Source organism: Raphanus sativus, unplaced genomic scaffold (assembly GCF_000801105.2).
Source record: "Raphanus sativus cultivar WK10039 unplaced genomic scaffold, ASM80110v3 Scaffold0797, whole genome shotgun sequence".
In the NCBI taxonomy this organism is placed as follows: Eukaryota; Viridiplantae; Streptophyta; class Magnoliopsida; order Brassicales; family Brassicaceae; genus Raphanus; species Raphanus sativus.
The window spans coordinates 2,546-30,263 of record NW_026616113.1 but is presented as its reverse complement, the minus strand read 5'-3'; the positions used below and the strand labels follow the sequence as shown (position 1 = coordinate 30,263).

General features: G+C 41.1%; 1 non-coding gene across 1 annotated transcript; it reads right to left on the bottom strand.

Moving 5' to 3' along the window:
* Positions 1 to 19,186: 19,186 nt before the first annotated feature.
* Positions 19,187 to 19,293, bottom strand: LOC130503100 (small nucleolar RNA R71). Its single transcript, XR_008940642.1, has one exon. It is a non-coding gene; the product is annotated as a small nucleolar RNA R71 (small nucleolar RNA).
* Positions 19,294 to 27,718: the final 8,425 nt, after the last annotated feature.

The following is a 27,718-nucleotide window of genomic DNA, read 5'->3' as shown; positions in this document are numbered from 1 at the left end:
CATTGCCAGTGTACTCTCCTCCATTATCAGACCTGAAAATCTTTAATCTTGGCATTGATATTGGTTAGTCACATAAGCTTGAAAATTTTTTAAATGCATCAAGCACCCTATCTTTGGTTGGAATGAGTGTTAGCCAGGTGTATTTGGATTTTTCATCAATAAAAGAGACATAATACTTATGAGAATCTCTAGACAAGCAAGGAGCAGTCCAAACATCAGAATGAATAAGATCAAACATTTCTCATAAACAGTAGAAGAGTTTGGAAAGACAGTTTTACAATGCTTGCCTAAAATACAAGCTTCACAATCATTATTCTCAAAAGAAACACCTGGCAACATCAGTTTAAAAGCCTTATTATGAGGGTGTCCTAGTCTAGCATGCCACAATGCATTTTTACTCAAACCAGAAGCAGAAATAGTAGTAAACGAGCAGCTATAATTTGAAACAGGAGCAAGATCTTCAAGCAAATACAAGTCACCCTTGGTCACTCCTTTTCCAATCATCTTGCTGCTTTTAATATCCTGAAACTTCACATCATCAGGGCTAAAGATAACATTACATTGCAAATCAGTAGCACATCTCTTAACAGATAAAAGATTTGAAGCAAAATCAGGCATATAAAGAGCTTGAGACTCTTTATCAAACAGCTTGAGACTTCCTATTCCTTTAATAGGAATCCTATCACCATTAGCAATCATCACATGACCAGAATGAGGGAGAATGTTCTTAATCAACTTAGTGTCACTTATCATGTGATGAGATGCACCAGAATCAACTATCAATGGCTTTGATGCACAAGATTTAGCAATGAGAGCAAGGATGCTAGAAGGCTTGAAAGAATGAATATGATCAGTCCTAGCAAGACTAGCAATACTAGAAACAATGCTATCAATGCTACTCATTTCCACAGGATTATCTACCATCCTAGCACCAAAAGAATAACCAAAGTCATTACCAAAGTTACCATGATCCTTGAAGTGTTTTATGATTGCATCAAGGTCGGATTTCTTGATGTAATCATCACAAGGGTTGCTGCGGATGGTAGGAGCACCAGAATAGGCCACCAGGGACTTGCCATCACCACCAGTATCCTGCATAGCCACTTCCTTACCCTTGCTAGTACCAGCTCCACTCGATCCTCCACTTGAGCTCTCGGACATGTGAGCCCTTGCTTCCTTGTCCTTCATGAACTTAGCTGGCTTCAAGTGCGGATGGAGTATCCAGCAGCTACTCTTCTTATGCCCATGCTTCTTACAGTGATCACAATTGCCATTGAACTTCTCATACTTCCCTTGTACTGCCTTGTTAGCTTGGTAACCCTCTCCTGGTTCATCTTGACTCGCTTGGTTAGCAAGTGACATCTCTCCCTTCTTCCCAAATAGTCCAATAGAGCCTTGCTCTTTTTGAATCCGGGAACACACTTCCTCAAGGTCTGGCAGATCATCTTCTCTTAGCAACTTCAGTATCAAACCATTGTATGCTGGGTTCAGAGTGAGAAGCAAACCAAAGACCTTGTCTTGCTCTCTTCTCTTGTTGAGCTCATCAGCATCTAGAGTACTTGGTCTCAACATTTCCAGCTCGGACCAGAGTGATCTGAACCTTCCCAAGTGTTTAGTGAACTCCATATCCTCTTGTACAAGCAGATTGATAGCTTGCTTGATCTCAAACACTCGGCTTAGGTTTGATGTGTTGCCATACACCTTCTTCAGGGTATCCCACAGCTCCTTGGCTGTTTCACAGTAGCTATATGCTTCCAGTATAGCTGGCTCAAGTGATGCATGGAGAACCGACATCACCAACATGTCTTCTTGTTCCCACTTCTCAAGCGCATCACTTGAGGTTTCTTCTCCCTCTTTTCCTTGAGTAAGAAGCTTCGGAGGATCTCCTGGTATGATATGCTTCCAGAGACCCTTGCATCCAACTGTGGTTCTCACCATCCGAGACCACACCAAGTAGTTGCTTCCCTTGAAGCAAACCGCAACCTTCATATTGTTGTATCCACCACTTTCCATCTTGAAAGCCGACACCTTTAGACTTCAACTAACACTTCCTGAGCTTGTAATCACCTGAAACAATACTCAACAATCCCAGACTTGTACTCACAACTCCACACACGAGAGAAATGAACAAGCTTTCAAGTTACCCGCAAGAACACAACACAAGAACACTAGTTTCTCTTTGGATCTTCACTAAGGAATCACCAAAGAGCTCAAAGATCTTAGAGTCTATCCGCGAATCTGACTAAGAACACTAACTTTTCATTGGATCTTCACTAAGGAATCACCAAAGAAACTAAAAGTGCTTAACAAGTAACCGCAAGAACACACCAAGAACACAAACCTCTCTTTGGATCTTCACTAGGAATCACCAAAGAGTCTTCTCGAACTCAGATTGTCTTCAACCTGGCTCTGATACCATATTATTTTTAGTAATCTGAGTGTTTATGAAAGGTTGAAAGAGATTAAGAGACTAAGAGAATCAAAGATTGGTGAAATAGATTTCTAGATGTAATAGTAAACTCGAGACTAAGAGAGAAAGAGACTCAAAACTTGCTTAACATTAATCAAAGAGAGTTTACAATATATATAGGGAGATAAGAGAAGGGTTTGCGAAAAGGTTAAGTGGTCTAATCACTATTCAAAGCATGTAGAGTCAAGGGGAGGAGTGGCGCCTATTTTGAACTCATGGACCATATGCTTCACACGCTTGATGCCAAAGGTATCTTGACCAGATCCCTTTGTCTTTACAGCCTGTCAATGCGCGCCCACTTTATCCTCAAACGGTCACTAGCTCACACACCAAACCTTCCTTATGGTGTAGAGTGTTTGGCTCACTTATGCTCTCCTCTTCTCGATTTACCTTCTTACTATGGTAACTAACTTTGTTACCACAGTAACTATATTTTTACTGTAATAGTAACTTCCTCAACTCAACTCAAACTCTTTCTCCTCTCCTCCTTTTATATTATTGACACTCCATCTCAACAAAAAATATCCCACCTTCTATCCAGATGATTCTAGATTTGCCTGTTCGGACATATGCCATTATCTTCATGATTCTTATCAAACCAGGATTAACCACGATCTAAGAAGCTTTATTTGGAACCACTAATCAGTGGAGAATAACCAGGAAGTTGAATAAATCTCATAGGAGTTGTGAGTAAGAAGATATCCCACTTTCTATCCAGATGATTCCAGATTAGCCTGTTCGGACATATGTCAATATCTTCATGATTCTTATCAAACCAGGATGAACCAATATATAAGAAGCATTATTGGAACCACTAATCAGTGGAGAATAACCAGGAAGTTGAATAAATCTCATAGGAGTTGTGAGTAAGAAGATATCCACTTTCTATCCAGATGATTCCAGATTAGCCTGTTCGGACATATGGCAATATCTTCATGGTTCTTATCAAACCAGGATGAACCACGATATAATAAGCTTTATTTGGAACACTAATCAGTGGAGAATAACCAGGAAGTTGAATAAATCTCATAAGTGTTGTGAGTAACAAGATATCCCACCTTCTATCCAGATGATTCCAGATTAGCCTGTTCGGACATATGCCATTATCTTCATGATTCTTATCAAACCAGGATGAACCACGATCTAAGAAGCTTTATTTGGAACCACTAATCAGTGGAGAATAACCATGAAGTTTAATAAATATCATAGGTGATAGAATATGAGAATCAAAGTGTGATCAAATGAAGAACATTGTGAGAAAGAGTGAGAGAGTGACGAGTAAAGAGAGAGAGACTTAGAGAAATAATTCTTGTGTATTGATTTAGTATCCAGACAGGTTACATAAATAGAGAAACCAGGAGAATAAGATAATGCTAAGTTAGTACACAAATGAATAAACAATGCTAGAGTGAGTCCAAGACTGGTTGCGCAGACTGGGCAGTGATAGTGACTTGTCCCAACGTCTCTCTTGCCTCCATTTGACTTTGAGCTTAACCAAAACATGTGATCAGTTCCCCCAACGTCTCTCTTCCCTCATTCTCGTCAAGGTAAGTGTCAAGGTGAGTTTATACTTCAACTTGGTTCACTTCCTTGCCTTGCACTTCATGTTTAGCTTCTGATGTGTACGGACAGACTTGCTTCTCAAGTAAGTTCTTCCTTAGCTTATTTCTCATGCGCCTGGTTCCTTCTCATGTCACCATACTAGCTGTGGCTTATTTGCTTCATCTCAACACTCCCCCTCAAGCTTGACCATATGGAACAAGTCAAGCTTGGAAGATCATGAAGCATTCCCTCATTAAAACCTTGATATGCAAAACCCAGTGGGACAAAAACATATCAAGGAAAGAGTAGAACACTTCATGACAAGGGGATCACTGAGATGAAAGATCCACAAGTCCAAGCTTTGAATGAATGAACTCGCAGACCTTAGAGCTTGCAGCTTTGGTGAAGATGTCAGCTAGCTGGTCTTCACTTCTGGTGTAGCATGGGAGTATGACCTTCTGTTCAACTGCTTGCCTCACCTTATGGCAATCCACCTCAATGTGTTTGGTTCTTTCATGGAACACTGAGTTGCTAGCAATGTGTATAGCCGCCTGGTTGTCACAATGCATAGTGATTGGAGTTGTAGCTTCAATCCCCAAGTCTTTTAGCAGCCCCTTGATCCAGATCAACTCGCTTGTAAGCTTCCTCATGGCCCTATATTCAGCTTCAGCACTTGAGCAGGACACCACCTTTTGTTTCTTGCTCTTCCAAGTGACCAAGTTGCCTCCAATGAATGTGCAGTATCCAGTGGTTGATCTCCTATCAACTCTATCTCCTGCCCAATCCGCATCACAGTATCCAACTATCTCAGAGCTTCTGTTGCATCCCATCCAGATTCCTTGCCCTGGTGCTTCTCTTAGATACCTTAGGATTCTCTCCACCATGCCCCAATGATGAACTCTTGGTGCTTGCATCTGCTGGCTGACTTGGTTCACAGCAAAACATATGTCTGGTCTTGTGATGGTAAGGTAGATGAGTTTCCCAACCATTCTTCTATATCTCTTGACATCTCCAAATGGCTTATCTTCAAACTCCCCCTTACGCAGCACTTTGTAACCATCCTCTAGTGGGGTCTTTGCTTTCTTTGTACCTAGATCACCTGCCTCACTCAACATATCAAGTGTGTACTTTCTCTGGTTTAAGAATAGCCCCTCTTTAGATCGGCATATCTCAATCCCTAGAAAGTACTTTAGTTCACCCAAGTCTTTGATATCAAATGAGGATTTAAGAAAAGCCTTAGTTAAGATGATACCTTCTTTATTACTGCCTGTAATGATAATGTCATCCACATATATCAGGATGACTATGATGCCTTGTTCCGTGGTCAGTGTAAACAGAGTATGATCAGCTTCAGACTTGTTAAAACCTCTTCCATTGAGTGTTGTGCTGAGCTTGTGGTACCAGGCTCTTGGAGATTGCTTTAACCCATAGATTGCTTTTCTTAGCCTGAGGACATTTCCTGGTTGTACAAGATCTTCCATACCAGGAGGTGGCCTCATATAGACTTCATCTTCTAGTTCACCTTGTAGGAAAGCATTCTTGACATCCATCTGCCATAGATCCCACTCTAGGTTCACTGCCAGTGAGAGAACTACTCTGATCGTGTGAAGCTTTGCCACTGGTGCAAAGGTATCCAAGTAATCCTCTCCATAGACCTGAGTGTAGCCTCTTGCTACAAGTCTTGTCTTCCTCCTTTCTGGCTTTCCATTGGCTCCATACTTGATTGTGAAGAGAAGCCGGCTTGTCACTGCTTTCTTTCCTTTGGGAAGCTTACTTTCAAAGTATGTTCCATTCTTTTCCATAGCTCCCATCTCATCTCCAACAGATGCTCTCCACTCCTCATCCTGCATAGCTTCCTCATATGTCTTTGGAATCCATTCTTGATCCAATTCAGTGATGAAGGCTTGATGCTCCACTGGATACTGAGCTAGAGAACACACCCCTTGGGTTGGATGGGCTACTGCTTGATTGTTGAAATACACTCTTGTATTCATCCAGTCTGAGGCTGGTCTTCTCTCCCTTGTGCTTCTCCTAAGCATTGGTTGAGCTACCTGCTCCTCTTCCACATTCTGGTTCTCTACCATGTGTTCCTCAACTTGTTGCTCCTCAGCTGGTGTATTTGCATTTCCATCCTGATCATGAACCTGATCACTGTGTGGTGATGCTTCTTCTTGATTCCCCCCTTCAGGATTAGGATGGGAATCCTCACTTGCTGGAGTAACTTCTTCAATCACAGCTGCTGGAGGTTGATTCCCAGCTCCAGTACTTCCATTTTCAGAACCACCAGCTTGATTCTGACTCGGCTGAGGCATATTGATGCCAAGAGACTCCATTATCCGTCTCAAATTATTTGCCCTATCAGAGGATGATTGAGAAAGATCCTTGAGCTCATCCCAACTTTTCTCCTCATAAAATCCTCTTGATTCCACAAATTTGACATCCCTTGAAACATGAACTCTTCTCATGTGGGGATCATAGCATTTGTAGCCTTTCTGGTTAGGAGAGTAGCCAATGAATACAGCCTTGGTGCTTCTGGCTTCAAGCTTGTTTCTTTGCATACTAGGCTGCAAAACATAGCACAAACAACCAAATATGCGCAAGTGATCAAGTGAGGGTTTTCGGTTGTTCAATACCTCATAAGGAGTGAGATCACCAAGAACTCTTGTTGGAGTTCTATTAATGAGATAGCATGCTGTCATGACCGCATCACTCCAGAATCTCTTGGGCACATTGGTGTAGAACATCATGCACCTTGCCACTTCCATCAAATGTCTATTTTTCCTCTCAGCTACACCATTTTGTTGTGGTGTATAAGGGCAACTTGTTTGATGAAGGATTCCGTGTTTAGCAAGGTGATTTTTGAATGCATTGCTTGTGTATTCTCCTCCATTATCTGACCTGAATACTTTGATCTTAACATTGAACTGATTAGTTATGTAGTTTTGAAAATTTATGAAAGCATCTAGCACCCTATCTTTGGTTTGAATCATAGTTAGCCAAGTATATTTCGATTTTTGATCAATAAAAGTGACAAAATACTTATGATTCTCCCTAGATGTGCATGGTGCTGTCCAAACATCAGAGTGAATGAGATCAAAGCAATTTTCATAGATAGTAGATGACTGAGGAAATACTGACTTGCAATGTTTGCCAAGTATACATGCTTCACAGCCATCATTTTTAAAGGAAACATTAGGCAATAAAAGGTTCAGAGCCCTAGAGTGTGGATGACCTAGTCTAGCATGCCATAATACATTATTGTCAACAGGAATTGAAATAAAAGCAGTAGATAAATCAGAAGCCGGCTTGATGTCTTCAAGTAAGTATAAGTCTCCCTTGCTCACACCATTGCCAAGCAACCTACTAGTCTCAATATCCTGAAACACAACCTCATTAGGACTAAAGATCACATTACAATTTAAATCATTAGTGACCCTTTTTACAGATAAGAGGTTTGAAGCAAAGGATGGCATATAAAAGGCACTAGTATCTTTTTCAAACAGTTTGAGGGTTCCAACACCTTTAATTGGTATCTTATCCCCATTAGCAATCATCACATTTCCTAGAGCAGGTTTAACATTACTAATCAACCTAGAATCACTAATCATGTGATGAGAAGCTCCTGAGTCAATTACAAGGGGCTTAACACAACTAGGTTCATGGGTTGAAGTAATGCAAGCAATAGGGGATTGTAATGATGCATTAAGGGAGGTACCGAGTGTGTTACCAGAGTTGTCCTTGAGGACTTTGATGAGAGCCTGAAGGTCTGACCTCCTAATAGTCTCATCCTGAGCAGTCCCCATTGCTGAGCTTCCACTGAAGGTTAAGGCCTTTCCATCACCAGGAGCCATTGCTTGCTTTGGTGTAGATGACCCTCCAGTCTCACCAGAGAAGTGAGCTCTAGCATCAGCATATGGAGTCCTGAACTTCTGAGGCTTGAGGTGTGGGTGGAGGATCCAGCATTTATCCTTGCCATGGCCCTTCTTCTTACAGTGATCACACACCCACACTTTCTTCTCTTCTGGTTTATAAGCGCCCTTGTTTGCCACGCCCATGTCTTCTTCTTCTTTGGCTTGGTTTGCAATGATCAGTGCTCCCTTTCCTCCAAAGAGACCCACGGAGCCCTTCTCCTTTTGAATCTGAGCACACACTTCATCAAGAGATGGGAGACTAACTCCCCTTAGGATGTGCTTAATCAGGTCATTGTAGCCAGGGTTGAGAGTAAACAGCAAAGCAAAGACTTTGTCTTGTTCTCTTCTCTCATTCAGCACATCCGGGTCCAAGGTTGCTGGTCTCAACATCTCCAGCTCTGCCCAAAGGGATCTAAACTTCCCAAAATGCTTATCAAACTCAGTATCCTCTTGACACAAGTTGTTGATAGCCCTCTTGACTTCATACACACGGTTGATGTTGGAGACATTGCCAAACACCTTCTTGAGTGTGTCCCACAGATCTTTAGAAGTCTCACAGTAGTCATATGCTTCTAAGATTGTTGCTTCAAGGCTGTTCTGGAGGATAGACAAGACCAGGAGATCCTCTTGAACTCGCTTCTTGTCACCAGCATCAGCTTTTGCTACTTCTTTGCCATCCTCTCCTAGGATGGGCTTCTCCTTGATGTCACGCCCTTCTTCAACAACTCCCCAGAGACCTCTGCCTCCAAGAGCTGTCTTGGTTAGCCGCGCCCAGTGTAGGTAGTTCCCTCCTTTGAGGGTAACTGGAATGGATATCATTCTTGAGTTTTCATGAGAAGAACCAGAGGAATCCATCAAGAACAGAGTGTTTTGTGGTAAATAAGAACTTTGCTATTTTTGGCAAATTCTGGAAATGAAACAGGAAGAACACCTCAAGAACAAGATGAACTTTACCTAAAATAGAAAAGAAAAATCAGAGTGTTTGCGGAATAGAGAAATTTTGAAAGAGAGATGTGAAATGATTAGGTCTCAAGAGCTTAGTGCTCTGATACCATGATAGAATATGAGAATCAAAGTGTGATCAAATGAAGAACATTGTGAGAAAGAGTGAGAGAGTGACGAGTAAAGAGAGAGAGACTTAGAGAAATAATTCTTGTGTATTGATTTAGTATCCAGACAGGTTACATAAATAGAGAAACCAGGAGAATAAGATAATGCTAAGCTAGTACACAAATGAATAAACAATGCTAGAGTGAGTCCAAGACTGGTTGCGCAGACTGGGCAGTGATAGTGACTTGTCCCAACGTCTCTCTTGCCTCCATTTGACTTTGAGCTTAACCAAAACATGTGATCAGTTCCCCAACGTCTCTCTTCCCTCATTCTCGTCAAGGTAAGTGTCAAGGTGAGTTTATACTTCAACTTGGTTCACTTCCTTGCCTTGCACTTCATGTTTAGCTTCTGATGTGTACGGACAGACTTGCTTCTCAAGTAAGTTCTTCCTTAGCTTATTTCTCATGCGCCTGGTTCCTTCTCATGTCACCATACTAGCTGTGGCTTATTTGCTTCATCTCAACAATAGGAGTTGTGAGTAAGAAGATATCCCACTTTATATCCAGATGATTCCAGATTAGCCTGTTCGGACATATGGCAATATCTTCATGATTCTTATCAAACCAGGATGAACCACGATCTAAGAAGCTTTATTTGGAACCACTAATCAGTGGAGAATAACCAGGAAGTTGAATAAATCTCATAGGAGTTGTGAGTAAGAAGATATCCCACTTTCTATCCAGATGATTCCAGATTAGCCTGTTCGGACATATGGCAATATCTTCATGATTCTTATCAAACCAGGATGAACCACGATCTAAGAAGCTTTATTTGGAACCACTAATCAGTGGAGAATAACCAGGAAGTTGAATAAATCTCATAGGAGTTGTGAGTAAGAAGATATCCCACTTTCTATCCAGATGATTCCAGATTAGCCTGTTCGGACATATGGCAATATCTTCATGATTCTTATCAAACCAGGATGAACCACGATCTAAGAAGCTTTATTTGGAACCACTAATCAGTGGAGAATAACCAGGAAGTTGAATAAATCTCATAAGTGTTGTGAGCAAGAAGATATCCCACTTTCTATCCAGATGATTCCAGATTAGCCTGTTCGGACATATGCCATTATCTTCATGATTCTTATCAAACCAGGATGAACCACGATCTAAGAAGCTTTATTTGGAACCACTAATCAGTGGAGAATAACCAGGAAGTTGAATAAATCTCATAGGAGTTGTGAGTAAGAAGATATCCCACTTTCTATCCAGATGATTCCAGATTAGCCTGTTCGGACATATGGCAATATCTTCATGATTCTTATCAAACCAGGATGAACCACGATCTAAGAAGCTTTATTTGGAACCACTAATCAGTGGAGAATAACCAGGAAGTTGAATAAATCTCATAAGAGTTGTGAGTAAGAAGATATCCCACTTTCTATCCAGATGATTCCAGATTAGCCTGTTCGGACATATGGCAATATCTTCATGATTCTTATCAAACCAGGATGAACCACGATCTAAGAAGCTTTATTTGGAACCACTAATCAGTGGAGAATAACCAGGAAGTTGAATAAATCTCATAAGTTGTGTGTAAGAAGATATCCCACTTTCTATCCAGATGATTCCAGATTAGCCTGTTCGGACATATGCCATTATCTTCATGATTCTTATCAAACCAGGATGAACCACGATCTAAGAAGCTTTATTTGGAACCACTAATCAGTGGAGAATAACCAGGAAGTTGAATAAATCTCATAGGAGTTGTGAGTAAGAAGATATCCCACTTTCTATCCAGATGATTCCAGATTAGCCTGTTCGGACATATGGCAATATCTTCATGATTCTTATCAAACCAGGATGAACCACGATCTAAGAAGCTTTATTTGGAACCACTAATCAGTGGAGAATAACCAGGAAGTTGAATAAATCTCATAAGTGTTGTGAGCAAGAAGATATCCCACTTTCTATCCAGATGATTCCAGATTAGCCTGTTCGGACATATGCCAATATCTTCATGATTCTTATCAAACCAGGATGAACCACGATCTAAGAAGCTTTATTTGGAACCACTAATCAGTGGAGAATAACCAGGAAGTTGAATAAATCTCATAGGAGTTGTGAGTAAGAAGATATCCCACTTTCTATCCAGATGATTCCAGATTAGCCTGTTCGGACATATGCCAATATCTTCATGATTCTTATCAAACCAGGATGAACCACGATCTAAGAAGCTTTATTTGGAACCACTAATCAGTGGAGAATAACCAGGAAGTTGAATAAATCTCATAGGAGTTGTGAGTAAGAAGATATCCCACTTTCTATCCAGATGATTCCAGATTAGCCTGTTCGGACATATGCCAATATCTTCATGATTCTTATCAAACCAGGATGAACCACGATCTAAGAAGCTTTATTTGGAACCACTAATCAGTGGAGAATAACCAGGAAGTTGAATAAATCTCATAGGAGTTGTGAGTAAGAAGATATCCCACTTTCTATCCAGATGATTCCAGATTAGCCTGTTCGGACATATGCCAATATCTTCATGATTCTTATCAAACCAGGATGAACCACGATCTAAGAAGCTTTATTTGGAACCACTAATCAGTGGAGAATAACCAGGAAGTTGAATAAATCTCATAGGAGTTGTGAGTAAGAAGATATCCCACTTTCTATCCAGATGATTCCAGATTAGCCTGTTCGGACATATGGCAATATCTTCATGATTCTTATCAAACCAGGATGAACCACGATCTAAGAAGCTTTATTTGGAACCACTAATCAGTGGAGAATAACCAGGAAGTTGAATAAATCTCATAAGTGTTGTGAGTAAGAAGATATCCCACCTTTCTATCCAGATGATTCCAGATTAGCCTGTTCGGACATATGCCATTATCTTCATGATTCTTATCAAACCAGGATGAACCACGATCTAAGAAGCTTTATTTGGAACCACTAATCAGTGGAGAATAACCAGGAAGTTGAATAAATCTCATAGGAGTTGTGAGTAAGAAGATATCCCACTTTCTATCCAGATGATTCCAGATTAGCCTGTTCGGACATATGGCAATATCTTCATGATTCTTATCAAACCAGGATGAACCACGATCTAAGAAGCTTTATTTGGAACCACTAATCAGTGGAGAATAACCAGGAAGTTGAATAAATCTCATAAGTGTTGTGAGTAAGAAGATATCCCACCTTTCTATCCAGATGATTCCAGATTAGCCTGTTCGGACATATGCCATTATCTTCATGATTCTTATCAAACCAGGATGAACCACGATCTAAGAAGCTTTATTTGGAACCACTAATCAGTGGAGAATAACCAGGAAGTTGAATAAATCTCATAGGAGTTGTGAGTAAGAAGATATCCCACTTTCTATCCAGATGATTCCAGATTAGCCTGTTCGGACATATGGCAATATCTTCATGATTCTTATCAAACCAGGATGAACCACGATCTAAGAAGCTTTATTTGGAACCACTAATCAGTGGAGAATAACCAGGAAGTTGAATAAATCTCATAAGAGTTGTGAGCAAGAAGATATCCCACTTTCTATCCAGATGATTCCAGATTAGCCTGTTCGGACATATGCCATTATCTTCATGATTCTTATCAAACCAGGATGAACCACGATCTAAGAAGCTTTATTTGGAACCACTAATCAGTGGAGAATAACCAGGAAGTTGAATAAATCTCATAAGTGTTGTGAGCAAGAAGATATCCCACTTTCTATCCAGATGATTCCAGATTAGCCTGTTCGGACATATGCCATTATCTTCATGATTCTTATCAAACCAGGATGAACCACGATCTAAGAAGCTTTATTTGGAACCACTAATCAGTGGAGAATAACCAGGAAGTTGAATAAATCTCATAAGTGTTGTGAGTAAGAAGATATCCCACCTTCTATCCAGATGATTCCAGATTAGCCTGTTCGGACATATGGCAATATCTTCATGATTCTTATCAAACCAGGATGAAACACGATCTAAGAAGCTTTATTTGGAACCACTAATCAGTGGAGAATAACCAGGAAGTTGAATAAATCTCATAAGTGTTGTGAGTAAGAAGATATCCCACTTTCTATCCAGATGATTCCAGATTAGCCTGTTCGGACATATGCCATTATCTTCATGATTCTTATCAAACCAGGATGAACCACGATCTAAGAAGCTTTATTTGGAACCACTAATCAGTGGAGAATAACCAGGAAGTTGAATAAATCTCATAGGAGTTGTGAGTAAGAAGATATCCCACTTTCTATCCAGATGATTCCAGATTAGCCTGTTCGGACATATGGCAATATCTTCATGATTCTTATCAAACCAGGATGAACCACGATCTAAGAAGCTTTATTTGGAACAACTAATCAGTGGAGAATAACCAGGAAGTTGAATAAATCTCATAAGTGTTGTGAGTAAGAAGATATCCCACTTTTATCCAGATGATTCCAGATTAGCCTGTTCGGACATATGCCAATATCTTCATGATTCTTATCAAACCAGGATGAACCACGATCTAAGAAGCTTTATTTGGAACCACTAATCAGTGGAGAATAACCAGGAAGTTGAATAAATCTCATAGGAGTTGTGAGTAAGAAGATATCCCACTTTCTATCCAGATGATTCCAGATTAGCCTGTTCGGACATATGACAATATCTTCATGATTCTTATCAAACCAGGATGAAACACGATCTAAGAAGCTTTATTTGGAACAACTAATCAGTTGAGAATAACCAGGAAGTTGAATAAATCTCATAAGTGTTGTGAGCAAGAAGATATCCCACCTTCTATCCAGATGATTCCAGATTAGCCTGTTCGGACATATGCCATTATCTTCATGATTCTTATCAAACCAGGATGAACCACGATCTAAGAAGCTTTATTTGGAACCACTAATCAGTGGAGAATAACCAGGAAGTTGAATAAATCTCATAAGTGTTGTGAGCAAGAAGATATCCCACCTTTCTATCCAGATGATTCCAGATTAGCCTGTTCGGACATATGCCATTATCTTCATGATTCTTATCAAACCAGGATGAACCACGATCTAAGAAGCTTTATTTGGAACCACTAATCAGTGGAGAATAACCAGGAAGTTGAATAAATCTCATAGGAGTTGTGAGTAAGAAGATATCCCACTTTCTATCCAGATGATTCCAGATTAGCCTGTTCGGACATATGGCAATATCTTCATGATTCTTATCAAACCAGGATGAACCACGATCTAAGAAGCTTTATTTGGAACCACTAATCAGTGGAGAATAACCAGGAAGTTGAATAAATCTCATAAGTGTTGTGAGCAAGAAGATATCCCACCTTCTATCCAGATGATTCCAGATTAGCCTGTTCGGACATATGCCATTATCTTCATGATTCTTATCAAACCAGGATGAACCACGATCTAAGAAGCTTTATTTTGAACCACTAATCAGTGGAGAATAACCAGGAAGTTGAATAAATCTCATAAGTGTTGTGAGTCAAGAAGATATCCCACCTTCTATCCAGATGATTCCAGATTAGCCTGTTCGGACATATGCCATTATCTTCATGATTCTTATCAAACCAGGATGAACCACGATCTAAGAAGCTTTATTTGGAACCACTAATCAGTGGAGAATAACCAGGAAGTTGAATAAATCTCATAGGAGTTGTGAGTAAGAAGATATCCCACTTTCTATCCAGATGATTCCAGATTAGCCTGTTCGGACATATGGCAATATCTTCATGATTCTTATCAAACCAGGATGAACACGATCTAAGAAGCTTTATTTGGAACCACTAATCAGTGGAGAATAACCAGGAAGTTGAATAAATCTCATAAGTGTTGTGAGCAAGAAGATATCCCACCTTCTATCCAGATGATTCCAGATTAGCCTGTTCGGACATATGCCATTATCTTCATGATTCTTATCAAACCAGGATGAACCACGATCTAAGAAGCTTTATTTGGAACAACTAATCAGTGGAGAATAACCAGGAAGTTGAATAAATCTCATAAGTGTTGTGAGCAAGAAGATATCCCACCTTCTATCCAGATGATTCCAGATTAGCCTGTTCGGACATATGCCATTATCTTCATGATTCTTATCAAACCAGGATGAACCACGATCTAAGAAGCTTTATTTGGAACCACTAATCAGTGGAGAATAACCAGGAAGTTGAATAAATCTCATAAGTGTTGTGAGTAAGAAGATATCCCACCTTCTATCCAGATGATTCCAGATTAGCCTGTTCGGACATATGCCATTATCTTCATGATTCTTATCAAACCAGGATGAACCACGATATAAGAAGCTTTATTTGGAACCACTAATCAGTGGAGAATAACCAGGAAGTTGAATAAATCTCATAGGAGTTGTGAGTAAGAAGATATCCCACTTTCTATCCAGATGATTCCAGATTAGCCTGTTCGGACATATGGCAATATCTTCATGATTCTTATCAAACCAGGATGAAACACGATCTAAGAAGCTTTATTTGGAACCACTAATCAGTGGAGAATAACCAGGAAGTTGAATAAATCTCATAAGTGTTGTGAGCAAGAAGATATCCCACCTTCTATCCAGATGATTCCAGATTAGCCTGTTCGGACATATGCCATTATCTTCATGATTCTTATCAAACCAGGATGAACCACGATCTAAGAAGCTTTATTTGGAACCACTAATCAGTGGAGAATAACCAGGAAGTTGAATAAATCTCATAAGTGTTGTGAGCAAGAAGATATCCCACCTTTTATCCAGATGATTCCAGATTAGCCTGTTCGGACATATGCCATTATCTTCATGATTCTTATCAAACCAGGATGAACCACGATCTAAGAAGCTTTATTTGGAACCACTAATCAGTGGAGAATAACCAGGAAGTTGAATAAATCTCATAGGAGTTGTGAGTAAGAAGATATCCCACTTTCTATCCAGATGATTCCAGATTAGCCTGTTCGGACATATGGCAATATCTTCATGATTCTTATCAAACCAGGATGAAACACGATCTAAGAAGCTTTATTTGGAACCACTAATCAGTGGAGAATAACCAGGAAGTTGAATAAATCTCATAAGTGTTGTGAGCAAGAAGATATCCCACCTTCTATCCAGATGATTCCAGATTAGCCTGTTCGGACATATGCCATTATCTTCATGATTCTTATCAAACCAGGATGAACCACGATCTAAGAAGCTTTATTTGGAACCACTAATCAGTGGAGAATAACCAGGAAGTTGAATAAATCTCATAATTGTTGTGATCAAGAAGATATCCCACCTTCTATCCAGATGATTCCAGATTAGCCTGTTCGGACATATGCCATTATCTTCATGATTCTTATCAAACCAGGATGAACCACGATCTAAGAAGCTTTATTTGGAACCACTAATCAGTGGAGAATAACCAGGAAGTTGAATAAATCTCATAGGAGTTGTGAGTAAGAAGATATCCCACTTTCTATCCAGATGATTCCAGATTAGCCTGTTCGGACATATGGCAATATCTTCATGATTCTTATCAAACCAGGATGAAACACGATCTAAGAAGCTTTATTTGGAACCACTAATCAGTGGAGAATAACCAGGAAGTTGAATAAATCTCATAAGTGTTGTGAGCAAGAAGATATCCCACCTTCTATCCAGATGATTCCAGATTAGCCTGTTCGGACATATGCCATTATCTTCATGATTCTTATCAAACCAGGATGAACCACGATCTAAGAAGCTTTATTTGGAACCATAATCAGTGGAGAATAACCAGGAAGTTGAATAAATCTCATAAGTGTTGTGATCAAGAAGATATCCCACCTTCTATCCAGATGATTACAGATTAGCCTGTTCGGACATATGCCATTATCTTCATGATTCTTATCAAACCAGGATGAACCACGATATAAGAAGCTTTATTTGAACCACTAATCAGTGGAGAATAACCAGGAAGTTGAATAAATCTCATAGGAGTTGTGAGTAAGAAGATATCCCACTTTCTATCCAGATGATTCCAGATTAGCCTGTTCGGACATTTGGCAGTATCTTCATGATTCTTATCAAACCAGGATGAAACACGATCTAAGAAGCTTTATTTGGAACCACGAATCAGTTGAGAATAACCAGGAAGTTGAATAAATCTCATAAGTGTTGTGAGCAAGAAGATATCCCACCTTCTATCCAGATGATTCCAGATTAGCCTGTTCGGACATATGCCATTATCTTCATGATTCTTAACAAACCAGGATGAACCACGATCTAAGAAGATTTATTTGGAACCACTAATCAGTGGAGAATAACAAGGAAGTTGAATAAATCTCATAAGTGTTGTGAGCAAGAAGATATCTGATATATGGTGTTTTATACATCATTGTATATATGTTTTCTAATTGGTTTTCAAGTCTTTATCGAGTCTTTCTAGTCCTTTTCGAGTCATTACAGGTCTGGAGTTGCACTGGATGGGAGATGGACCTGCTGGAACAAAAGAAGCAGAAAACAGTGCAGTTTGGTGATTTTCACGCAGAACAGTCTGATGACTGTTCCCGATCAAGCGGAACAAGCAGACGGAGTGATCCCGCGGTTGTTCCCGACGAATAAGGAAAATACAACATCTCGGGATTTGCCCTAATTATCCTCTTTTTCTCTCTGGCCGCCTGTGGCTTTTGATATAACTTCTTTTTCTATTTTTCTACATCATTCTACGCTATTCTAGACACAAGAAACCATTGGAGACTTTGAGATTTATTGGATTTGCTTATTGTAAAGGGAGAAGGCTCCATCTCTCTCTCCATAGAGAAGATTATCCTGAACCCTCTCTTTGTTTCTGTTATTTTTATGAAGTATTATTCAGTATCCATGTCTTTGATCTCTTGTGTCATGGCTGAGTAGTCGGCTAGCTTGTCTAGGGTTCTAGGGTGTTGATTTCGTGAGCTAAACATAGATAAGTGAATCCATTGATTGTCTTCATTCATAACTGTTCTTATTGCTTGTATTAAACTGGCCGCTTAATGTTAGATCATAGGTTTAACCTGTTCATTAACCGTGTAATAGGTTGCTAGATCTGTTTTGAATGAGCATTGCATCCCTGATCAGCGAAAGTAGATATTAGGGTGTTTTGTGAACCTATCGGACTTGATCTCTATTGCTTGCGATCGCTTCTCACCTCAACGACAGTTAGACGGTGAGATCGATCAGCATAGGGAGCAGTACCACGACAGTGGGCTGTTCTACTTGAGTGATCCGAGTTCTAGACTGTTCTTATTAGCACTTGAATAATTGTTTGGCTCACAAGTTTTAACACCCGATGAAGTAACCCTAGGCTGGCTTCTCTTTAAATTGAATTCTCATTTATATTATTTTACTTGCTTTGCACGTTACCCTCAAAACAAAACCCCATATTTGTTTTAGCTAAGTATTGATCCAATAGAAATAAAGTGTAAGAGTTGGTATCTGTGGATTCGATCCTAAAGTGCTACATCGACATACCATTCGATTGTGGTAGTGTGCACATTAGGTTAATTGGTGTGCGTGAACACGAATATCAATTTGGCGCCGTTGCCGGGGACCATCTTTTTACCTTTATTTTTCGGTTATTTATTTAGTCTAAGACCTCTAACTTGCTCTTTTCTCTTTGTTGCAGGAGATCGCAAGGTTTAGAAAATCAGAACAGACAACAGCCAAGGCCTACTGACACCACCATGGGTGATCACGGTCATCAAGATGATCTCGCTGCAGCAATGCAACTGATGCAACAACAGATGCTTCAGATGCAGCAGACCATCCAAGCTCAGCAAGCAGCTGCAGAACAATATGCTCAACAGGCTGCTCTCGCGCGGCAAGAACAAGCTGCGCAGACTGTTCCAATCGGGGAGAGAAACCTTCCGCGGAACATTCCTACTACGCGCTCTGCCATTGTTCCTCCACTCTGCACCAGGCAGGACTTCGAGATCAAGCCTGCTCTGATTGATCTGGTGCAGCGAAAAGTGTTCTCTGGTCTCTCTGCAGAAATTCCAATGGAGCATATTGAGAATTTCGAAAAAGTCTGCAGTTTCACTCGTGCGAATGGTGTGCCACCAGACTACATCAAGTGCATGCTATTCCCATTCTCTCTTGATGGAAAAGCTGCACGGTGGTTGAACTCTCTCCCTACCGGCTCTCTCACTTCGTGGGAACAGGTCCGATCAGCGTTCCTCAACCATTTCTACTCTAAGGCGAGAACAGCTACATTGAGAAACAAGATCACCTCATTCAGACAGCTCCATGATGAGCCTTTTTGTGACGCATGGGCGCGCTTCAATGACTACCAGAGAGAATGCCCTCACCATGGATTTGATGATGATTACCTCCTGGGCATTTTCTATGATGGGGTGGACTGGAAATACCAAGGTGCTCTAAACTCTTCGAGCAATGGAGACTTCATGACTCAGACCACTGATGGAGCGCTCCAGCTGATTGAGAACATGGCAGCTAGCTCAGCCAATGAGAATCAGGAGAGCAACCGCTCCAAGAAAGGGAACAGTGTACACACCCAGAAAATTGATGAGCTAACAGCTAAGGTCGATCAGCTACTGCAGAACAACCAGGCACAAGGATCTGGGTATCAGAACACCATCCCACAGAGCAATCAACAAGTTGTTCCAGCCGCGAGTGCTCCGACTGCAGGGAACAGTCCGCCAGATGATCTGAAAAATCTGAACATTATGATGCAGCAGATGCTCCAGAGCCAGCAACTTCAGGTCAAGGCACTGAATCAGGTTACCACAGACATCAACACCAGGATGGACAGCATGTTCACCGAGCTGAATTCAAAATATGATACTGTGAGCAACCACATAAAGAAGATTGATGTTCAGCTTGCTCAAACTGCTGAAACTGTTAAAAGACAGCAAGAGATCATTCGTGGAAAAAGTGTGATGAATCCTAGGGTTGAGCACTGTAATGCAACCGAGCAGAGACGTGAGAAATCTGAGGAAAAACAAGTAGAACAACTGTTCGCTGAGACTGTTCTGGGCGCAGAACAGAGAACAGAGCAGTCTGCTAGCTCTAGAGTGACTGCTCCCGCGACTGCTCCCACGACTGCTCCCGCTCCCGACGGATCTACTGATATTCCACCAGTGCGAGTCTATGTTCCTAAGGTTCCCTATCCGATTCCACCTAGACACCTGAAGGTGTTGCCTAAGGTTGATGACCCTGGAAAGTTTGCTTTTCCATGTTCCATTGCTGGAGTAGAATTTAAGGAAGCTCTTTGTGACTCTGGTTCTTGTGTGAATCTTGTCTCAAAAGCGATTGTAGACAAGTTGGGCATTGAGAGATTATGAGAATCAAAGTATGATTAAATGAAGAACATTGTGAGAAAGAGTGAGAGAGTGACGAGTAAAGAGAGAGAGACTTAGAGAAATAATTCTTGTGTATTAATTTAGATCATAAGAGTGTTACATAAATAGGTGAATCAGGAGGAATATAATAATATTGTGACAACAAATATCTAGAGAAAGATTAAACAAAGCTGAGGTGAGTCCAAGACTGTCTTGCGCAGTCTGCTCATGGAAAGCGACCTGTCCTAACGGTCCATTTGACTTTGAAGCTTCACCACACATGTGATCTGCTCCTCCAACGTCTCCTTTGCCTCATTCTCGTCAAGGTAAGTGTCAAGGTGAGTTTATACTTCAACCTGCCTCACTTCCTTGTCTTGCACTCCACGTTTAGGTCTTAGGTTGTACGGACAGACTTGCTTCTCAAGTTAACTCTCCCTTTGCTTCTTTCTCATGCGCCTGATTCCCTCTTATGCAAACACTCTAGTTGTAGCTTATTTGCTTCATCTCAACACTCCCCCTCAAGCTTGACCATATGGAACAAGTCAAGCTTGGAAGATCATGAAGCATTCCCTCATTAAAACCTTGATATGCAAAACCCAGTGGGACAAAAACATATCAAGGAAAGAGTAGAACACTTCATGACAAGGGGATCACTGAGATGAGAGATCCACAAGTCCAAGCTTTGAATGAATGAACTCGCAGACCTTAGAGCTTGCAGCTTTGGTGAAGATGTCAGCTAGCTGGTCTTCACTTCTGGTGTAGCATGGGAGTATAACCTTCTGTTCAACTGCTTGCCTCACCTTATGGCAATCCACCTCAATGTGTTTGGTTCTTTCATGGAACACTGAGTTGCTAGCAATGTGTATAGCCGCCTGGTTGTCACAATGCATAGTGATTGGAGTTGTAGCTTCAATCCCCAAGTCTTTTAGCAGCCCCTTGATCCAGATCAACTCGCTTGTAAGCTTCCTCATGGCCCTATATTCAGCTTCAGCACTTGAGCAGGACACCACTTTTTGTTTCTTGCTCTTCCAAGTGACCAAGTTGCCTCCAATGAATGTGCAGTATCCAGTGGTTGATCTCCTATCAACTCTATCTCCTGCCCAATCCGCATCACAGTATCCAACTATCTCAGAGCTTCTGTTGCATCCCATCCAGATTCCTTGCCCTGGTGCTTCTCTTAGATACCTTAGGATTCTCTCCACCATGCCCCAATGATGAACTTTTGGTGCTTGCATCTGCTGGCTGACTTGGTTCACAGCAAAACATATGTCTGGTCTTGTGATGGTAAGGTAGATGAGTTTCCCAACCATTCTTCTATATCTCTTGACATCTCCAAATGGCTTATCTTCAAACTCCCCCTTACGCAGCACTTTGTAACCATCCTCTAGTGGGGTCCTTGCTTTCTTTGTACCTAGATCACCTGCCTCACTCAACATATCAAGTGTGTACTTTCTCTGGTTTAAGAATAGCCCCTCTTTAGATCGGCATATCTCAATCCCTAGAAAGTACTTTAGTTCACCCAAGTCTTTGATATCAAATGAGGATTTAAGAAAAGCCTTAGTTAAGATGATACCTTCTTTATTACTACCTGTAATGATAATGTCATCCACATATATCAGGATGACTATGATGCCTTGTTCCGTGGTCAGTGTAAAGAGAGTATGATCAGCTTCAGACTTGTTAAAACCTCTTCCATTGAGTGTTGTGCTGAGCTTGTGGTACCAGGCTCTTGGAGATTGCTTTAACCCATAGATTGCTTTTCTTAGCCTGAGGACATTTCCTGGTTGTACAAGATCTTCCATACCAGGAGGTGGCCTCATATAGACTTCATCTTCTAGTTCACCTTGTAGGAAAGCATTCTTGACATCCATCTGCCATAGATCCCACTCTAGGTTCACTGCCAGTGAGAGAACTACTCTGATCGTGTGAAGCTTTGCCACTGGTGCAAAGGTATCCAAGTAATCCTCTCCATAGACCTGAGTGTAGCCTCTTGCTACAAGTCTTGTCTTCCTCCTTTCTGGCTTTCCATTGGCTCCATACTTGATTGTGAAGAGAAGCCGGCTTGTCACTGCTTTCTTTCCTTTGGGAAGCTTACTTTCAAAGTATGTTCCATTCTTTTCCATAGCTCCCATCTCATCTCCAACAGATGCTCTCCACTCCTCATCCTGCATAGCTTCTTCATATGTCTTTGGAATCCATTCTTGATCCAATTCAGTGATGAAGGCTTGATGCTCCACTGGATACTGAGCTAGAGAACACACCCCTTGGGTTGGATGGGCTACTGCTTGATTGTTGAAATACACTCTTGTATTCATCCAGTCTGAGGCTGGTCTTCTCTCCCTTATGCTTCTCCTAAGCATTGGTTGAGCTACCTGCTCCTCTTCCACATTCTGGTTCTCTACCATGTGTTCCTCAACTTGTTGCTCCTCAAGTGGTGTATTTGCATTTCCATCCTGATCATGAACCTGATCACTGTGTGGTGATGCTTCTTCTTGATTCCCCCCTTCAGGATTAGGATGGGACTCCTCACTTGCTGGAGTAACTTCTTCAATCACAGCTACTGGAGGTTGATTCCCAGCTCCAGTACTTCCATTTTCAGACCCACCAGCTTGATTCTGACTCGGCTGAGGCATATTGATGCCAAGAGACTCCATTATCCGTCTCAAATTATCTGCCCTATCAGAGGATGATTGAGAAAGATCCTTGAGCTCATCCCAACTTTTCTCCTCATAAAATCCTCTTGATTCCACAAATTTGACATCCCTTGAAACATGAACTCTTCTCATGTGGGGATCATAGCATTTGTAGCCTTTCTGGTTAGGAGAGTAGCCAATGAATACAGCCTTGGTGCTTCTGGCTTCAAGCTTGTTTCTTTGCATACTAGGCTGCAAAACATAGCACAAACAACCAAATATGCGCAAGTGATCAAGTGAGGGTTTTCGGTTGTTCAATACCTCATAAGGAGTGAGATCACCAAGAACTCTTGTTGGAGTTCTATTAATGAGATAGCATGCTGTCATGACCGCATCACTCCAGAATCTCTTGGGCACATTGGTGTAGAACATCATGCACCTTGCCACTTCCATCAAATGTCTATTTTTCCTCTCAGCTACACCATTTTGTTGTGGTGTATAAGGGCAACTTGTTTGATGAAGGATTCCGTGTTTAGCAAGGTGATTTTTGAATGCATTGCTTGTGTATTCTCCTCCATTATCTGACCTGAATACTTTGATCTTAACATTGAACTGATTAGTTATGTAGTTTTGAAAATTTATGAAAGCATCTAGCACCCTATCTTTGGTTTGAATCATAGTGAGCCAAGTGTATTTCGATTTTTGATCAATAAAAGTGACAAAATACTTATGATTCTCCCTAGATGTGCATGGTGCAGTCCAAACATCAGAATGAATAAGATCAAAGCAATTTTCATAGATAGTAGATGACTGAGGGAATACTGGCTTGCAATGTTTGCCAAGTATACAAGCTTCACAGCCATCATTTTTAAAGGAAACATTAGGCAATAAAAGGTTCAGAGCCCTAGAGTGTGGATGACCTAGTCTAGCATGCCATAATACATTATTGTCAACAGGAATTGAAATAAAAGCAGTAGATAAATCAGAGGCCGGCTTGATGTCTTCAAGTAAGTATAAGTCTCCCTTGCTCACACCATTGCCAAGCAACCTACTAGTCTCAATATCCTGAAACACAACCTCATTAGGACTAAAGATCACATTACAATTTAAATCATTAGTGACCCTTTTTACAGATAAGAGGTTTGAAGCAAAGGATGGCATATAAAAGGCACTAGTATCTTTTTCAAACAGTTTGAGGGTTCCAACACCTTTAATTGGTATCTTATCTCCATTAGCAATCATCACATTTCCTAGAGCAGGTTTAACATTACTAATCAACCTAGAATCACTAATCATGTGATGAGAAGCTCCTGAGTCAATTACAAGGGGCTTAACACAACTAGGTTCATGGGTTGAAGTAATGCAAGCAATAGGGGATTGTAATGATGCATTAAGGGAGGTACCGAGTGTGTTACCAGAGTTGTCCTTGAGGACTTTGATGAGAGCCTGAAGGTCTGACCTCCTAATAGTCTCATCCTGAGCAGTCCCCATTGCTGAGCTTCCACTGAAGGTTAAGGCCTTTCCATCACCAGGCGCCATTGCTTGCTTTGGTGTAGATGACCCTCCAGTCTCACCAGAGAAGTGAGCTCTAGCATCAGCATATGGAGTCCTGAACTTCTGAGGCTTGAGGTGTGGGTGGAGGATCCAGCATTTATCCTTGCCATGGCCCTTCTTCTTACAGTGATCACACACCCACACTTTCTTCTCTTCTGGTTTATAAGTGCCCTTGTTTGCCACGCCCATGTCTTCTTCTTCTTTGGCTTGGTTTGCAATGATCAGTGCTCCCTTTCCTCCAAAGAGACCCACGGAGCCCTTCTCCTTTTGAATCTGAGCACACACTTCATCAAGAGATGGGAGACTCACTCCCCTCAGGATGTGCTTAATCAGGTCATTGTAGCCGGGGTTGAGAGTAAACAGCAAAGCAAAGACTTTGTCTTGTTCTCTTCTTTCATTCAGCACATCCGGGTCCAAGGTTGCTGGTCTCAACATCTCCAGCTCTGCCCAAAGGGATCTGAACTTCCCAAAATGCTTATCAAACTCAGTATCCTCTTGACACAAGTTGTTGATAGCCCTCTTGACTTCATACACACGGTTGATGTTGGAGACATTGCCAAACACCTTCTTGAGTGTGTCCCACAGATCTTTAGAAGTCTCACAGTAGTCATATGCTTCTAAGATTGTTGCTTCAAGGCTGTTCTGGAGGATAGACAAGACCAGGAGATCCTCTTGAACTCGCTTCTTGTCACCAGCATCAGCTTTTGCTACTTCTTTGCCATCCTCTCCTAGGATGGGCTTCTCCTTGATGTCACGCCCTTCTTCAACAACTCCCCAGAGACCTCTGCCTCCAAGAGCTGTCTTGGTTAGCCGCGCCCAGTGTAGGTAGTTCCCTCCTTTGAGGGTAACTGGAATGGATATCATTCTTGAGTTTTCATGAGAAGAACCAGAGGAATCCATCAAGAACAGAGAGTTTTGTGGTAAATAAGAACTTTGCTATTTTTGGCAAATTCTGGAATCGAAACAGGAAGAACACCTCAAGAACAAGATGAACTTTACCTAAAATAGAAAAGAAAAATCAGAGTGTTTGCGGAATAGAGAAATTTTGAAAGAGAGATGTGGAATGATTAGGTCTCAAGAGCTTAGTGCTCTGATACCATGAGAGATTATGAGAATCAAAGTATGATTAAATGAAGAACATTGTGAGAAAGAGTGAGAGAGTGACGAGTAAAGAGAGAGAGACTTAGAGAAATAATTCTTGTGTATTAATTTAGATCATAAGAGTGTTACATAAATAGGTGAATCAGGAGGAATATAATAATATTGTGACAACAAATATCTAGAGAAAGATTAAACAAAGCTGAGGTGAGTCCAAGACTGTCTTGCGCAGTCTGCTCATGGAAAGCGACCTGTCCTAACGGTCCATTTGACTTTGAAGCTTCACCACACATGTGATCTGCTCCTCCAACGTCTCCTTTGCCTCATTCTCGTCAAGGTAAGTGTCAAGGTGAGTTTATACTTCAACCTGCCTCACTTCCTTGTCTTGCACTCCACGTTTAGGTCTTAGGTTGTACGGACAGACTTGCTTCTCAAGTTAACTCTCCCTTTGCTTCTTTCTCATGCGCCTGATTCCCTCTTATGCAAACACTCTAGTTGTAGCTTATTTGCTTCATCTCAACAGGCATTACTGAAGTTGAGCCTTCTCAGGTGACTCTGACTTTTGCAAACTCTTCCAGAGCAGTTCCTTATGGCACCATTCGCAACCTTCCTGTCCAAGTTGGGGACTGTGTTCTCCATACTGAATTTCAGGTTGTTGAGATGAACAAGGATCATGAGATGCCTTTGATCTTAGGAAGGACATTTATGGCTACAGTGGGAGCAATCGTTGATATGCCTAATAAGAGAGTCTCCTTCTCCCACATCAACAAGAATGTCTTCTATCAGGCTGTTCCCACCAGATTTCAGAAACTACACGCCTCTTGCATCTCAGTGTTCTGTGGAGAAAAGCTGAAGGTTGTTCCAAGGAAGGAGTTTGGTAAAAACAGTGAGTTCAAGGAAGTTCTGAATGGAGATCCTCACAATGATACCAAGAAACTCAGTGGGAATGCAAGGGTGAAAGAGAAAGTCCAGAAGAAAAGGGTCAAAGGAGATCCTACTATGACTTTGACACCTCACTGGTGTGATGAGAAATTCATTGAGTATGAGGTAAAGTGCAAGGGTACCTCTAAACCTTTCTCTAAAGTCAGAGTTATTCTCACTGATGAGCTGAAAGAGAAAGGAGAAGCTGCTGTGAAAGGGTTGTTGAGCAGAGTTTTGAAGCTGAACATGTCTGATTGTGGAGCTTGTTTTGGAACAAGCCCTCATGCTCAACCCGAGTGATCCCTGTCACCAAGTCAAGCTAGTGACTTTAACCAAGCGCTTGGTGGGAGGCAACCCACTGGTAAGTGTAAATATAACTTGGTTTTGTTTTTGTTTGCTTATTTTCGTTTTAGTTTATTGAGTTTCAGGTCAAAAAGCAGAAAAATTCGAGATACTTCGAAAAATTCTGGGTTGCAGAAACGGAGCTCCCTGTTCTGCAGGAGCCAAGAACAACCGTCCAGGTGAAAATCTGGCGACAGAACACCCAGAATTTTTCGGAGCACCCGCTCCAGGTAAGTATCTCGACCAAAAAAATTGTAAATTCTTGTTTTCACCTTCTCTCTGATTTATTTTCACACCGAGACGTTGTGAAGTAAGTCTGGGGGAGGGTCTTCGTCGTTTACTAACTCGTTTCTTTCTTTTGTTTTTCTCTTGAGTCAGTTTGAGTCAATTTTTAGGATCGAGTCAGTCAAAGTTTGTGGGAATTAGGACCTTATTCTGTGTTGATCACTAACCACCTCGTGCTTTAGTTGTCTTATTCAGTGACCTTAGCAGTGGCGAAAGACACACATGTGGACCCGGAACACCCTGACATATCTCACTTGATTCTCCAGAAGTTCTCAGCCGATCAGGTTACACTGGGTAGACTTAACTCCAAATAACTTGAACCTAATCTTGACTGAAATTCTTCTTGTTATGGGCACTAGATCAGGGAAACGAGAACTACACTCAGGACTTCTTATCCTTTATATCCATCTTGTCGTTCCTGAGTGGCTATCTCATCTTTAGCTAGTTCCCACCCTGCACCTTAGCCTTTATTCCACCTTCATGCATTTGTTTTTCAGTGTTATATGTGCAGATATGTGCAAAAAGGTCGGAGAGGAAAGGATCGACGCAGCCTCTTACTCGTTACTGCTGCGCAGATTCAGTCAAAAGGAGAACAAGCAGATTAAGG